The sequence below is a fragment of the Heptranchias perlo genome, chromosome 5 (genome assembly GCF_035084215.1).
Source record: "Heptranchias perlo isolate sHepPer1 chromosome 5, sHepPer1.hap1, whole genome shotgun sequence".
Classification (NCBI taxonomy): domain Eukaryota; kingdom Metazoa; phylum Chordata; class Chondrichthyes; order Hexanchiformes; family Hexanchidae; genus Heptranchias; species Heptranchias perlo.
Window position 1 is genome coordinate 75,972,719 of NC_090329.1, and position 12,491 is coordinate 75,985,209.

The window sequence follows — 12,491 nt, forward strand, 5'->3', positions numbered from 1 at the left end:
TGACATGGCTCTCATAAGAACTGTTGAAGTGCAGTCACTGTGGTAATGTAGGAAATGCAGCAGTAAATTTGTGCACAGCAAGGTTCCACAAACAGTAAGGAGATAGTGATCAGATAATCTGTTTTAGTGACGTTGATTGAGAGATAAATATTCCAATTTAACGCCCTGCTCTTCTTCAAAGAGTGTCTCGGGATCTTTTACGACCCTCTGAGAGGGTAGGCAGGACCTCGGTTTAATGTCTCATCCGAAAGACAGCACCTCCGACAGTGCAGCACTCCTTTAGTACTACACTGAAGTGTCATCCTAACTTATGTGCTCATGTCTCTGGAGTGGGACTTGAGCGACAAGCTACTGACTCAGAGGCAAGAGGGCCACCAACTGAACCAAGGCTGACACCAGATAGGCTATTTGAGTTAGATAAGTTAGAGAACCATGGCACATATGTATAACTTGCATAAGCCAGATGTCAAGAACTTTTTCTTTTTGCAAGGATTTTTTCCCCCTGAATTGACCTAGGTTTTTTTTCGCCTTGCCCAGGAGATTGTGTGGCTGCTGGTGGGTGGGAGTCTGAAGTCATGTTGCTCAGTAATACCATGACAATTTGGGATTGATGGACCAGCTGGTACTTGTCCACCAATTCTATATGTTCCCCATCACATCTGGATCTGATTGCAATTTTTAAATCTCATCTAAGGTCCTAACAGTCGCACAAATCTTTGCATCAGCCATAAACTTGCGGGCAGTTCCCCGATTGTCCAAATCATTAATAAGGATTGTAAAAAGTGAACTCTTCTAGTAACTGGTCTCCACGCAGGACCACTGCCATTAATAATAACCACCAGCCTATGACAATGCAGAATGCCTATGACAATTTTTTATCCAACCCAAGTGAACTTATTTAGTAACTTATTATGTAGCACCTTGTCAAAGTAAAACCCAAATGGCTAAATAGAAAGATTTGTGGGGAAATAAACCCCAAATTGCAAATCTCAAAAATAAATTTTACATAAGGTATAAAGAGAATAACTATCAATAAAAGATAGTTGAAGAAAACTAAAGCCACCATTAGAAAAGCCGAAAGATCATTAGAGAAAAAAGGACTGTGGGTGGGTGAGGAGCAGTGCTTTTGGTCTAATTTTGCATGGTATTTAGTGAAGTCTGTTGAAACTCAAGCTGTTCTCCTGGATGGCCATATACTGAATGACAATGCACGGTATTTACTATCGCCCTGCATTGCTGTACTTTAAGTTAGCACAGAAGATCTAGCTTCCCAGGGAGCATATGTACACAATCTTTGAAGGTGGCAGGGCAGGTTGAGAAAGCGGTTAAAAATGCATACGGGATCCTGGGCTTTATAAATAGACGCATAAAGTACAAAAGCAAGGAAGTCATGATGAACCTTTATAGGACACTGGTTCGGCCACAACTGGAGTATTGTGTCCAGTTCTGGGCATTGCACTCTCGTGAAGGCCTTAGAGAGGGTGCAGAAGAGATTTACTAGAATGGTTCCAGGGATGAAGGACTTCAGTTTCGTGGATAGACTGGAAAAGCTGGGGTTGTTCTCCTTAGAGCAGAGAAAATTGAGAGGAGATTTGATAGAGGTATTCAAAATCATGAAGGGTCTAGACAGAGTAGATAGAGAGAAACTGTTCCTATTGGCAGAAGGGTCAAGAACCAGAGGACATACTTTTAAGGTAAGTGGCAAAAGAACCAAAGACGACATGAGGAAAAACTTATTTTAAACACAGCGCGTGGTTAAGATCTGGAATTCACTGCCTGAGGGAGTGGTGGAGGCAGACTCAATCATGGCTTTGAAAAGGGAATTGGATAAGTACTTGAAGGGAAAAAATCTGCAGGGGAAAGGACGGGTGAGTGGGACTAGTTGGATTGTTCTTGGAAGGCAGGCACGGACTTGACGGTCTGAATGGTTACAGCACAGAAGGAGACCATTCTATGATTCCCCATTTGGGTTAGGATGCCCTAGCCCTGGTAGGAACATAGGTATTCCTTCCCTCCAGAAAGTAATTGATCCACAACAGTTGCAGGCATACAAATGTTAGAGGCTACAGTGTGTATTATGTGCACCTTCAGTTTGCTGATCATTTATGGTGATTGGGTGAAAGTACTGACTGTATTCTCTGGGATCAGTATCACCACAGAGTTTCTAAATGCAAGAGATGCTAACACAGTGCGCTAGTGAATGCAATAGTTAGAGGAAGGAAGATCCGGATAGAGAAATCAAAAAAGTGGCAGGTGAGCAAGAGGGAGAAAGAGACCCAGACAGGGCAGGAGGAAAGGTGAAAGAAAGGGGGGGGAAGAGGTCCAGACATAAAGGAATTGGAATGGTGCCATCAGGACTGATCATTTAGAATTTCAGTGATATCATAGGAAGTCACTTGCTGTCTATTTAATAAAAGTAGACTTTATTATAGTATGCTTGACTGTTTTTGAAAAGCAGTTGGAACATTTTAGGAAAAAAAAGGAGCCAAACCTATTCCAAATTTCTGCTCTCCTAGGTCCAGCCTGATACCTTGATAGCTAATTTTGAGATATGCTAGTCAGCAGTACATGTTTACTATCATGAAGGAAACTATAGCTTCCAATCTGAATGTCAAACCAAGCAATACAGATCTAGCAGATAAGCCCCTGACTGACAATAACAAACAAAGAAACATCATAATGACCAAGGAGAGTTTCCAGAACTGGTCTGTAAGCTGAATCTAACAAAATGAGGTTTGATTCCAGTATATTTTTTATTATTTGCTGGGGGATGAAGATTAGGTGTACGGTTGACTTCCGTTCCCTGAAATTATTTTCAGTGTGCTGCAGCTATTCCTTAAATAATCCCTGTATTTGCTTAAGCAAGGCTCAAACAAATCCTTTATTTGAACCAAAAGCACAGTAATTAGTCTATCACTTTAAGGTGTGCTTTATGCTTCCTCTTAAATACTGGAGCGATGGGGGATTAAATTGGTTAACACCCGAAAACATTCATGCTGCCTGCTGTTTTACATGATTGCTGCGTGGCCCCAGTCCTAACTGCGCTGTTGAATTGCTGCTCACCAGCTGGGGGCTCAAATTGCAAGTGGCTAGCACCACTTAAAGGCAGCCTGCACCTCTTAAAGGGGATGTGCAGTGTGGCTGCAGGAAGTGATAGAAGTCAACAGTGAAGTGAATCTGTGCTGCAATATAGTGAAGCACGGTGATGATGGGAACTGTGGAATTTTTAATGAGCAACAACTTGGCTGCTCAAAGTTTACGGGACTCTTATATTTTCAAAATATAAGATACGGGTCTGAACGGAGATCAGAAATCGCACATGCAAAACACAAATGCAGGTCCTGTCCCTATGTTTACAAACTGTTGAGTTCTTTCAAAACACTGAATAAAAGGTTGCTCAGCACTATATTCCACATCCTCCAACCTGCACACCAGACCCCACCAATCTGCTGATCTAAGTTTGTACCAGGCCTGGAGAGTATGCATCAAGGTTCTCTGATGATGCACTAGAGGCCTTGGTGGAAGAGGTGAACAGAAGGAGAGGCATCCTATATCCGCAGGGGGATAAGCGGCCCTCCAGACATATGCTCCCAAGGCAGTGGGAGCAGTAGGAGAAGAGGTCAATACCAGGAGCATAGCACCACGAATATGGATTCAGTGCAGGAAGAAGTTCAATGATTTGACACGAGTGGTCATGGTGCATGAGGTCAACTGTCAAGTGGCACCTCCTACCAACTGCACCACTAGCCGCATCCACTGCTCCATACACTACACCCCATCACCCACCTACCAACAAACTCTTTCAATCAATACTCAACACTTCCAATCAGATGCTTCCTCTCACATTATCACTGTTGCAAGCCACACACCCACAACTCACAGGTTACACACACTGGCAGCTATTCAACCATGACAGGCACATCACCCAAACGTCTTGCAGGACACTCACTGCTTTCTTGTAGGAGAAGGTGGCACATGACAGGAGGCAGCAAATGGCAATGGCTCCATGGAACATGAACCTGGTGTCCTCTCTCCAGATGTCAGCATTCCTGTGCCACCCCTGACACTCTGCCAGTGCCCTTGCTGTTGCCTGTCAGCTAGTCAGCCCACTCCCTGTAGAATATTGAAACTTTATTATAGGAACAGGAGTAGGCCAATTAGCCACTCGGGCTTGTTCCGCCATTTAATGAGATCATGGCCGATCTGTGAACTAACACCATATATCTTTCGCCCCATATCCCTTAATACCTTTGGTTAATAAAAATCTATCAACTTCAGATTTAAAATTAACAATTGAACTAGCATCAACTGCCAATTGCAGAAGAGTGTTCCAAACTTCTCCCACCCTTTGTGTGTAGAAGTGTTTCCTAACTTCACTCCTGAAAGTCCTGGCTCTAATTTTTAGGCTATGTCCCCTAGTCCTAGTATTCAAGTATAGGAGACCTCCAAAAACAGGAACAAATGCATCAGCAGCCAGAAGCAATAATCCAGCAATGAACCTGTAACTTCTGCATGATCCCTTTGAATAGTTGGGGGCAGGGGGTGGGAGGGGGTGGTGGGGGTGTCCTCCAGGCCGTTTAAGACCTGTTCAAATGTGCAAGGCATTGGCTGTAGCGTGGAGTTCCAAAATCACATCTGTCCCTTTAAACCAGTGTTGCACACTGATCTACCACATGATCTCCCTACTTTACATGCCACCAGCATGCAGTAGGTGTGTGTGCACAAACACCTTTACCAATATGGCATCCTGCACATGTCATGCCGGATGTGTGTGCATGCATCTCAGACACCATTTTTGGTCCTTAGGAGTCCATGTGGCACCTACCCAATGGGCACTACTTGGCCCAATTTACCTCCCATGATGTCTCCGCTGCCATTATCTGCTACTTGGAAAATCACTCAGGCAGAAATTAAATCTGCTTAGTTACCTGCTGTCAACGTCAACACCGGTCTTTCAGGTGTTCAATGTGCTGATTATGTGTTGTTTTTCTCCCTTTTTAGTACTTCCTGAGGAATATACAAGTTTACTTACAGTACATTCTGGATTAGCCAAACAAAAAAATGACATAATGGTGCTGAATCATCTGTCAGAAACCTTAATGGCTATAAATAATACTCAGTGGGGGGTAATTTTCAACTTCATCGCTTGGGCAATAAGCTGTTGGTCCAGCCATTATAAAACCCACCCGGTTTTCATTTCCATTGAATTAAATGAAAATTAAAATCAGGCAAGTTCTAAAATTGGCAGGCAATCTAATATACCAGTTTACATCCCAAGCAGTGAGGACGAAAACTTACCCCAGTGTATCGATCCAGCTTGGTTGTGCCAAATTGGAGTACTGCAGGAGAAAGTAAGTCGTAGAAATGCCCACTTTACTGATGACACCCTTCAGATTATTAGAGCTGGTGTAAGGAATGGAGAAATACTCTCTATTGGCCATCAGAAGACCTTTCAGGAATCCTGCATGCCCATCACTTTCAATAGGGCATCACAAGAGAAAGATGATTGCTCTGCTCAATAATAGTGCACAAAGCACTCCAGTGTATCACACTTAACATGTTGCACCTATGTACTCTTAAATTAATAAATGTAACACTGTAAAGTTTGCAGTCAGTACTTTTCTTGCAAAATTAATGTAAAAAAACAAATTGTTTTAGATATAATAATAAAAAAAAAGGAACTCCAAAGGGGTGATTTTAACCCTACATGCCCAGCATAGACCAAGCTAGCAGGCTTTAAAATTGCCCATGGGACCTTACCTGCCAAGGTCCCAAACTCTTCCCAAAGGTTCCATTTTCAAGCTGCTCTTCTGAGCAGGCAGGAAGAACACCTGCCAGAAACCAGCAGGGTCCTTCTTTATATATGCAAAGGAGTTTGACTAAGTACCACATAATAGACTTGTTAACAAAACTGAAGCCCATGGGATTAAAGGGGCAGTTGCAGTGTGGGTATGAAATTGGCTAATAGACAGAAAGCAGAGAGTAGTGGTGAACGGTTATTTTTCAGACTAGAGAGAAGTATACAGCAGTGATGACATGAATCTCAGAAATGTAGTAAACAGTGAGGAGGATAGTAACAAACTTCAGGAGGACATAGACAGACTGGTGAAATGGGCAGACACATGGCAGATGAAATTTAACGCAGAGAAGTGTGAAGTGATTCATTTTGGTAGGAAGAATGAGGAGAGGCAATATAAACTAAATAGTACATTTTTAAAGGGGGTGCAGGAACAGAGAGACCTGGGGGTGTACGTACACAAATCTTTGAAGGGGCAGGACAAGTTGAGAAGGCTGTTAAACAAGTATATATGGATCCTTGGCTTTATAAATAGAGGCATAGAGTACAAAAGTTACGCTAAATCTTTATAAATCACTGGTTAGGCCCCAGCTGGAGTATTGTGTCCAATTCTGGGCACCAAGGGGAGATTTGATAGAGGTGTTCAAAATCATTAAGGGTTTTGATAGAGTAAATAAGGTAAAACTGTTTCCAGTGGCAGAAGGGTTGGTAACCAGAGGACACAGGTTTAATTAAGGTAATTGGCAAAAGAAACAGAGGAGACATGAGGAAAATTTTTTTTACTCAGCGAGTTGTAATGATCTGAAATGCACTGCCTGAAAGGGTTGTGGAAGCAGATTCAATAGTAACTTTCAAAAGAGAACTGGATAAATCCTTGAAGGGGAAAAATTTGCAAGGCTATGGGGAAAGGGCAGGGGAGTGGGATTAATTGGATAGCTCTTTCAAAGAGCTGGCACAGGCATGATGGGCCAAATGGCCTCCTTCTGTCCTGTATCATTCTATGATTCTATGATTTTATGAGCTCCAATAATATCACGGGGCTTAATCATTAGTTTTAGCCAGAGGCCTGCGTGACTCCTCTCTCAGGGTAACATTGCATGTGACCCATCTCATGACCCAGCACAAGGAGATAAAGAGTCAGCTGTCGGCTGTCTCATTTCCTTTTGCCACTGGAGGAGCACTTAGAAGGGGTGCCAGCTCTTTGCTGCCTTGCTGGATTTTGTGCCTTCAGCCAACCATGTTGTTGGTCAGTCTCTCATTTTCCATACACAGGAAGCATATTGAATTTAGGGACATGAAGGGTTTTGATAGAGTAAATAAGGTAAAATTGCTTGTCCCGTAGTTGCTGTGGACTTGACTGGGGGAAAATAAGGTAATTGTGTCAGCTGATTATGTGGTGGTGTGAGTTAACTCTATCATCGCAACTTATGCCACATGCACAGTTAATACTTCTTGCCAGTACAAGAACTCTTAAGTTTTACAAGTTACAAGATTGCAATGAAAGAATTGGCAGTCTTCCATGAACTTCAGGAGATGCATAAAATAATACATTTTAAGGACGCGATGACAAGACCGTAATTTAATTGAGTGGTTGAGATGATGCCTGAAAATGTGACTTTGTAGTCTGAGTGATTTAGAATCATCACCTGAACTTCAAGCTTAGAATAGAACTTCAAAATCACATTTTAGTGTTCTATTATTTATAACAGACACTATTTCAGTAATGAAGTGAGGAGTTTTATTTTATTTATGGTCACTTTTGACTGTCAGTCCATTCTACATCTTGATGTGCAATCTTGACTAAATGACTTCATATGCAGTGTTAAACAGCAGACACTAAACAATCGTCTCGAACTGAGACAACTTATATGATTTCTTCACTGTTCTAGAAAGGAGAAAGGTGCCCGCGTAATCCTGTGCATGCACAGTATATCCCTTAGATGATCCATATTTGATCATTTCTAGTACACTGGCCCTGAAATGCTATGGGGATTTTCCCAATCAAGAGAGTCCACAGAGGCCCTGGGGCAGTGAGGTCAAGTCAAAAAATGTAACCTACCCTTCATCCTCCACAAGGATAATCTGATGGTATTGGGACCTTCTGATTTCCATCGGCAGTTGGAAAATCCTGATCACCGAAACCATAGATGCGGCTGCAAGATTTAGGCCTGCAACTGCCCCTGAATTAAATGCCTTAGGGCTGGAAATCCCAGTGATCTTGGGGCTGGAGAAGGAACAGGGCTGTCCAGCTGTGCTGATCCTGTCTATTGCCAGTGTAAGAAAATCTGACCTTTAAACTCTTGTTATGTCTATTATAGTTTTATTTATGATTGAAGATTTATCATGTCTCGGAAAAATATTTCAAAGAAGTTTACATACAGTGAATTATTTTAAAGTGCAGTGACTGTTGTCATGTAGGCAAAATATAATGTATCGCCCCGCAAAATTGGGGCGATACATTATATTTTGCCTACATGACAACAGTCACTGCACTTTAAAATAATTCACTGTATGTAAACTTCTTTGAAATATTTTTCCGAGACATGATAAATCTTCAATCATAAATAAAACTATAATAGACATAACAAGAGTTTAAAGGTCAGATTTTCTTACACTGGCACTAGACAGGATCAGCACAGCTGGACAGCCCTGTTCCTTCTCCAGCCCCAAGATCACTGGGATTTCCAGCCCTAAGGCATTTAATTCAGGGGCAGTTGCAGGCCTAAATCTTGCAGCCGCATCTATGGTTTCGGTGATCAGGATTTTCCAACTGCCGATGGAAATCAGAAGGTCCCAATACCATCAGATTATCCTTGTGGAGGATGAAGGGTAGGTTACATTTTTTGACTTGACCTCACTGCCCCAGGGCCTCTGTGGACTCTCTTGATTGGGAAAATCCCCATAGCATTTCAGGGCCAGTGTACTAGAAATGATCAAATATGGATCATCTAAGGGATATACTGTGCATGCACAGGATTACGCGGGCACCTTTCTCCTTTCTAGAACAGTGAAGAAATCATATAAGTTGTCACAGTTCGAGACGATTGTTTAGTGTCTGCTGTTTAACACTGCATATGAAGTCATTTAGTCAAGATTGCACATCAAGATGTAGAATGGACTGACAGTCAAAAGTGACCATAAATAAAATAAAACTCCTCACTTCATTACTGAAATAGTGTCTGTTATAAATAATAGAACACTAAAATGTGATTTTGAAGTTCTATTCTAAGCTTGAAGTTCAGGTGATGATTCTAAATCACTCAGACTACAAAGTCACATTTTCAGGCATCATCTCAACCACTCAATTAAATTACGGTCTTGTCATCGCGTCCTTAAAATGTATTATTTTATGCATCTCCTGAAGTTCATGGAAGACTGCCAATTCTTTCATTGCAATCTTGTAACTTGTAAAACTTTAAGAGTTCTTGTACTGGCAAGAAGTATTAACTGTGCATGTGGCATAAGTTGCGATGATAGAGTTAACTCACACCACCACATAATCAGCTGACACAATTACCTTATTTTCCCCCAATCAAGTCCACAGCAACTACGGGACAAGCAATCATGATTGGCGAAGCCACGTTGGAGCAGAAAATGTGAGTGGGAAATATAGGCTATTTGACAAGTATTGACTAGTAGCAGTGGACTATTATAGCAAACTGGGCAAAACAGAACTGTGGGACCAAAAAAAATCAGTGAGAGAGGGCAATTTCTCCCTCTCCACAAGGTTATTTCATAGCTTGTTAACTTATGCTCAGTTTTCTTATTTAAGTAAAACATTAGAGTTATTAAAAGAAAGTTAAAGAAATTGAAAGAAGGAAATCAGAGAATTGCTCTCAGACTTACTTCCATTGTGAATGGTTCTAACCCCTTGCCCTGCATTCTCTAATATTTTCTCTCACAGGGCTTGAGCCCTGAAATGATTAATGAAGGTAAATATAACTTAAAGTCAATTTGGTACTGGTAGGGAAATCGAAGATTTGATAGATCTGAGTTAAAGGCAAGTAAATCAATTCAGAAAGTGACTGGGCTCCCATGTTGTTTGCCCATTTGATGATGCCCTGGGGTTGTAAAACCTGTGAATATACTGTAAAGTCAACTATCTCTGCTGTTTGATGTTGGAGTAAAGTTAAAGTGGAATTCAGAAGTGCTGTCTGAAATGACTGATTTTTTTATATAGAGGAGCACAATTTAATTAAAGCTTATCGTGAAACTGGTGGGCGATAAACAGATCCACTCGGATACACGAATAATTGAAAGAGGTTCTTATCCTTCAGTGTCTGGTGCTTCTACTGTTCATTTTTTCAGTTCGCTCCTCTCCTTTCTTCTTAATGATGACATTCTCAAACTTGTTCTTTCCCAGAATCTCAAAACAGTTGGATCCTTTGCTTCCCTCAGTACTCCTTTTCTCTTAAAATCTACAATCTTTTGAGACTCACGTTTGACGTCACCTAACGCTACTTCTTAATTTAACATTCCTCTTTACAACTTTGGTAACGCCCTGCACTGTGGGTCATGACTTCTCAGCTAAGTTTCTCAATAAACAAAATTCCCCCTGCAGCTTTAGATGTCCTCTTTTGGAGATTATATATAGGTCTGGAAGTTATGCTAAAACTTTATAAATCACTGATTAGGCCTCAGCTGGTGCATTCTGTCCATTTCCAGGCACCACAGTTTAGGAAGGATGTCAAGGCCTTGGAGAGGGTGCAGAAGAGATTTATTGGAATGGTACCAGTGATGAGGGACTTCAGTTATGTGGCGAGACTGGAGAACCTGGGATTGTTATCTTTAGATCAGAGACGGTTATGGGGAGATTTAATAGAGGAGTTCAAAATTATGAAGGGTTTTGATAGAGGAGATAGGGAGAAACCGTTTCCACTGGCAGGAAGGTCGCTAATCAGAGGACACAGATTTAAGATAATTATCAAAAGAAACAGGGGGGAGTTGAGGAGAATTTTTTTTTACACAGAGTTGTTATGATCTGGAATGAACTGCCCGAAAGGGTGATGGAAGCAGATTCAATAATAACTTTCAAAGGAGAATTGGATATATGTCAAATTTTGTTTGATAATGCTCTTGTGAAGTGCCTTGGGATGTTTTACTACGTTAAAAGTGCTATATAAATGTAAGTTGTTGTTGTTGAAGAGGAAAAGTTTGCAGGGCTGTAGGAATAGAGCAGGGGAGTGGAACTAATTGGATAGCTCTTTCAAAGAGCCGGCACAGGCACGATGGGCCAAATGGCCTACTTCTGTGCTGTAAGATTCCATGAAGATACTAAACACATTATGGTTCAGCACATAAGTCATAAAGTACTTTCATTACAACTATTACATTCATTTGGGCAAGTTCAGAACTTCTCTCTGAACAGTAAACTTTAGAAAAGCTCATTTATACAACTCCAGTTAAGCATGAATACAGTTCTGCAACACTTTTATTTTCATTAAATTAATTCAACTCTTACTATCTGCTCAACATTATCATAAGATTTTTTAAAAATACATATGGATCAAAATAATTTCTTGCAAATGAATCTGATTTTAAACTGCAGGTTGTTTAAATGAGTATTGAGGATAAGAAGAACACTTTTAAAACATACAAGAAATCAGGAAACAAGATGATTGGATAAGTTATAAAGTCAAACAAAAGTAAGAAAAAATATAGAAGCCAAGTGAAACACTGAACGTAAGACTGGTGTGAACATTTCAAGTAACAATGAAGAGCTTTCAAATCAACAGAAAGTGAAAGAAAATACTAGCCTTCTTAAAACTGATCATGAGAAGCTAGAAATTAGGACAAAGAAAGAAGAGTTAGCAAATAATTACCTCACATCCAAAATAAAGTCAGAAATCAGACTTCTAGGAGCAGCAGAGAAAGTATTGGGCAATGTGCAAGTATTGACAGATATGATTATAAAAAGGTTAGATGCTCTTAAAATAGAATCAGGTCCAATTAGCATGCACCCACACATCTTAAAGGAGATTCAGGCAGAAATTAATGATGTTTGACATTTCTGTAAACTCACTAAATTCTGAAGAGATTCCCACGGATTTAAAAGTGACCAAAATAAATCCATTCTTTAAAAAGTACAGACTGGTAAATTTAACATCAGTTGTAGGGCAAATCTTTGAAAAGACTTTGGGACATCTAGTGAATGCACAACGTGGTGAAATATAATTTGTTAAAGGACAGTCAACATGATTCAGAAAAGTGAGGTAATGTTTAACTAACCTGCTAAAGTTCATTAAAGATATTATGGACATTGTGGGCAGGGGGAATGCAACTGTTATTATAAATTATGGCTTTCAAAGAGCTTTTGACAAAATTCTAAATTAGCGTTTGATGTTTTTATGAAGTACTTTTTTTCTGCACATTAGTCTTTTGAAGTGGCAGTATAACTTTGCACTATTAAATTAGGGAGTCATGGGATGGGATCAAGTATGAAGAACTGGACAATTTACAGGAAGCCACAGCTGATAGTAAGGATTATCATGCAGGATGCTCATGTAAATACAAAGATGTTTTTACTTTTATTTTTATGGAGATGTTTTATATTTTAATTTGTTTTCTTTTTCTACTGGCCAAGAGAACTGGCACATAGCCTGTTCCTAATCCAAGCTCAATGGCCTCCCTTGGTTGGCTGCCAAGAGGTTCCAACCACCCAGGTGTGACTCTTTAATTTTCCCTCTCTCCTGCT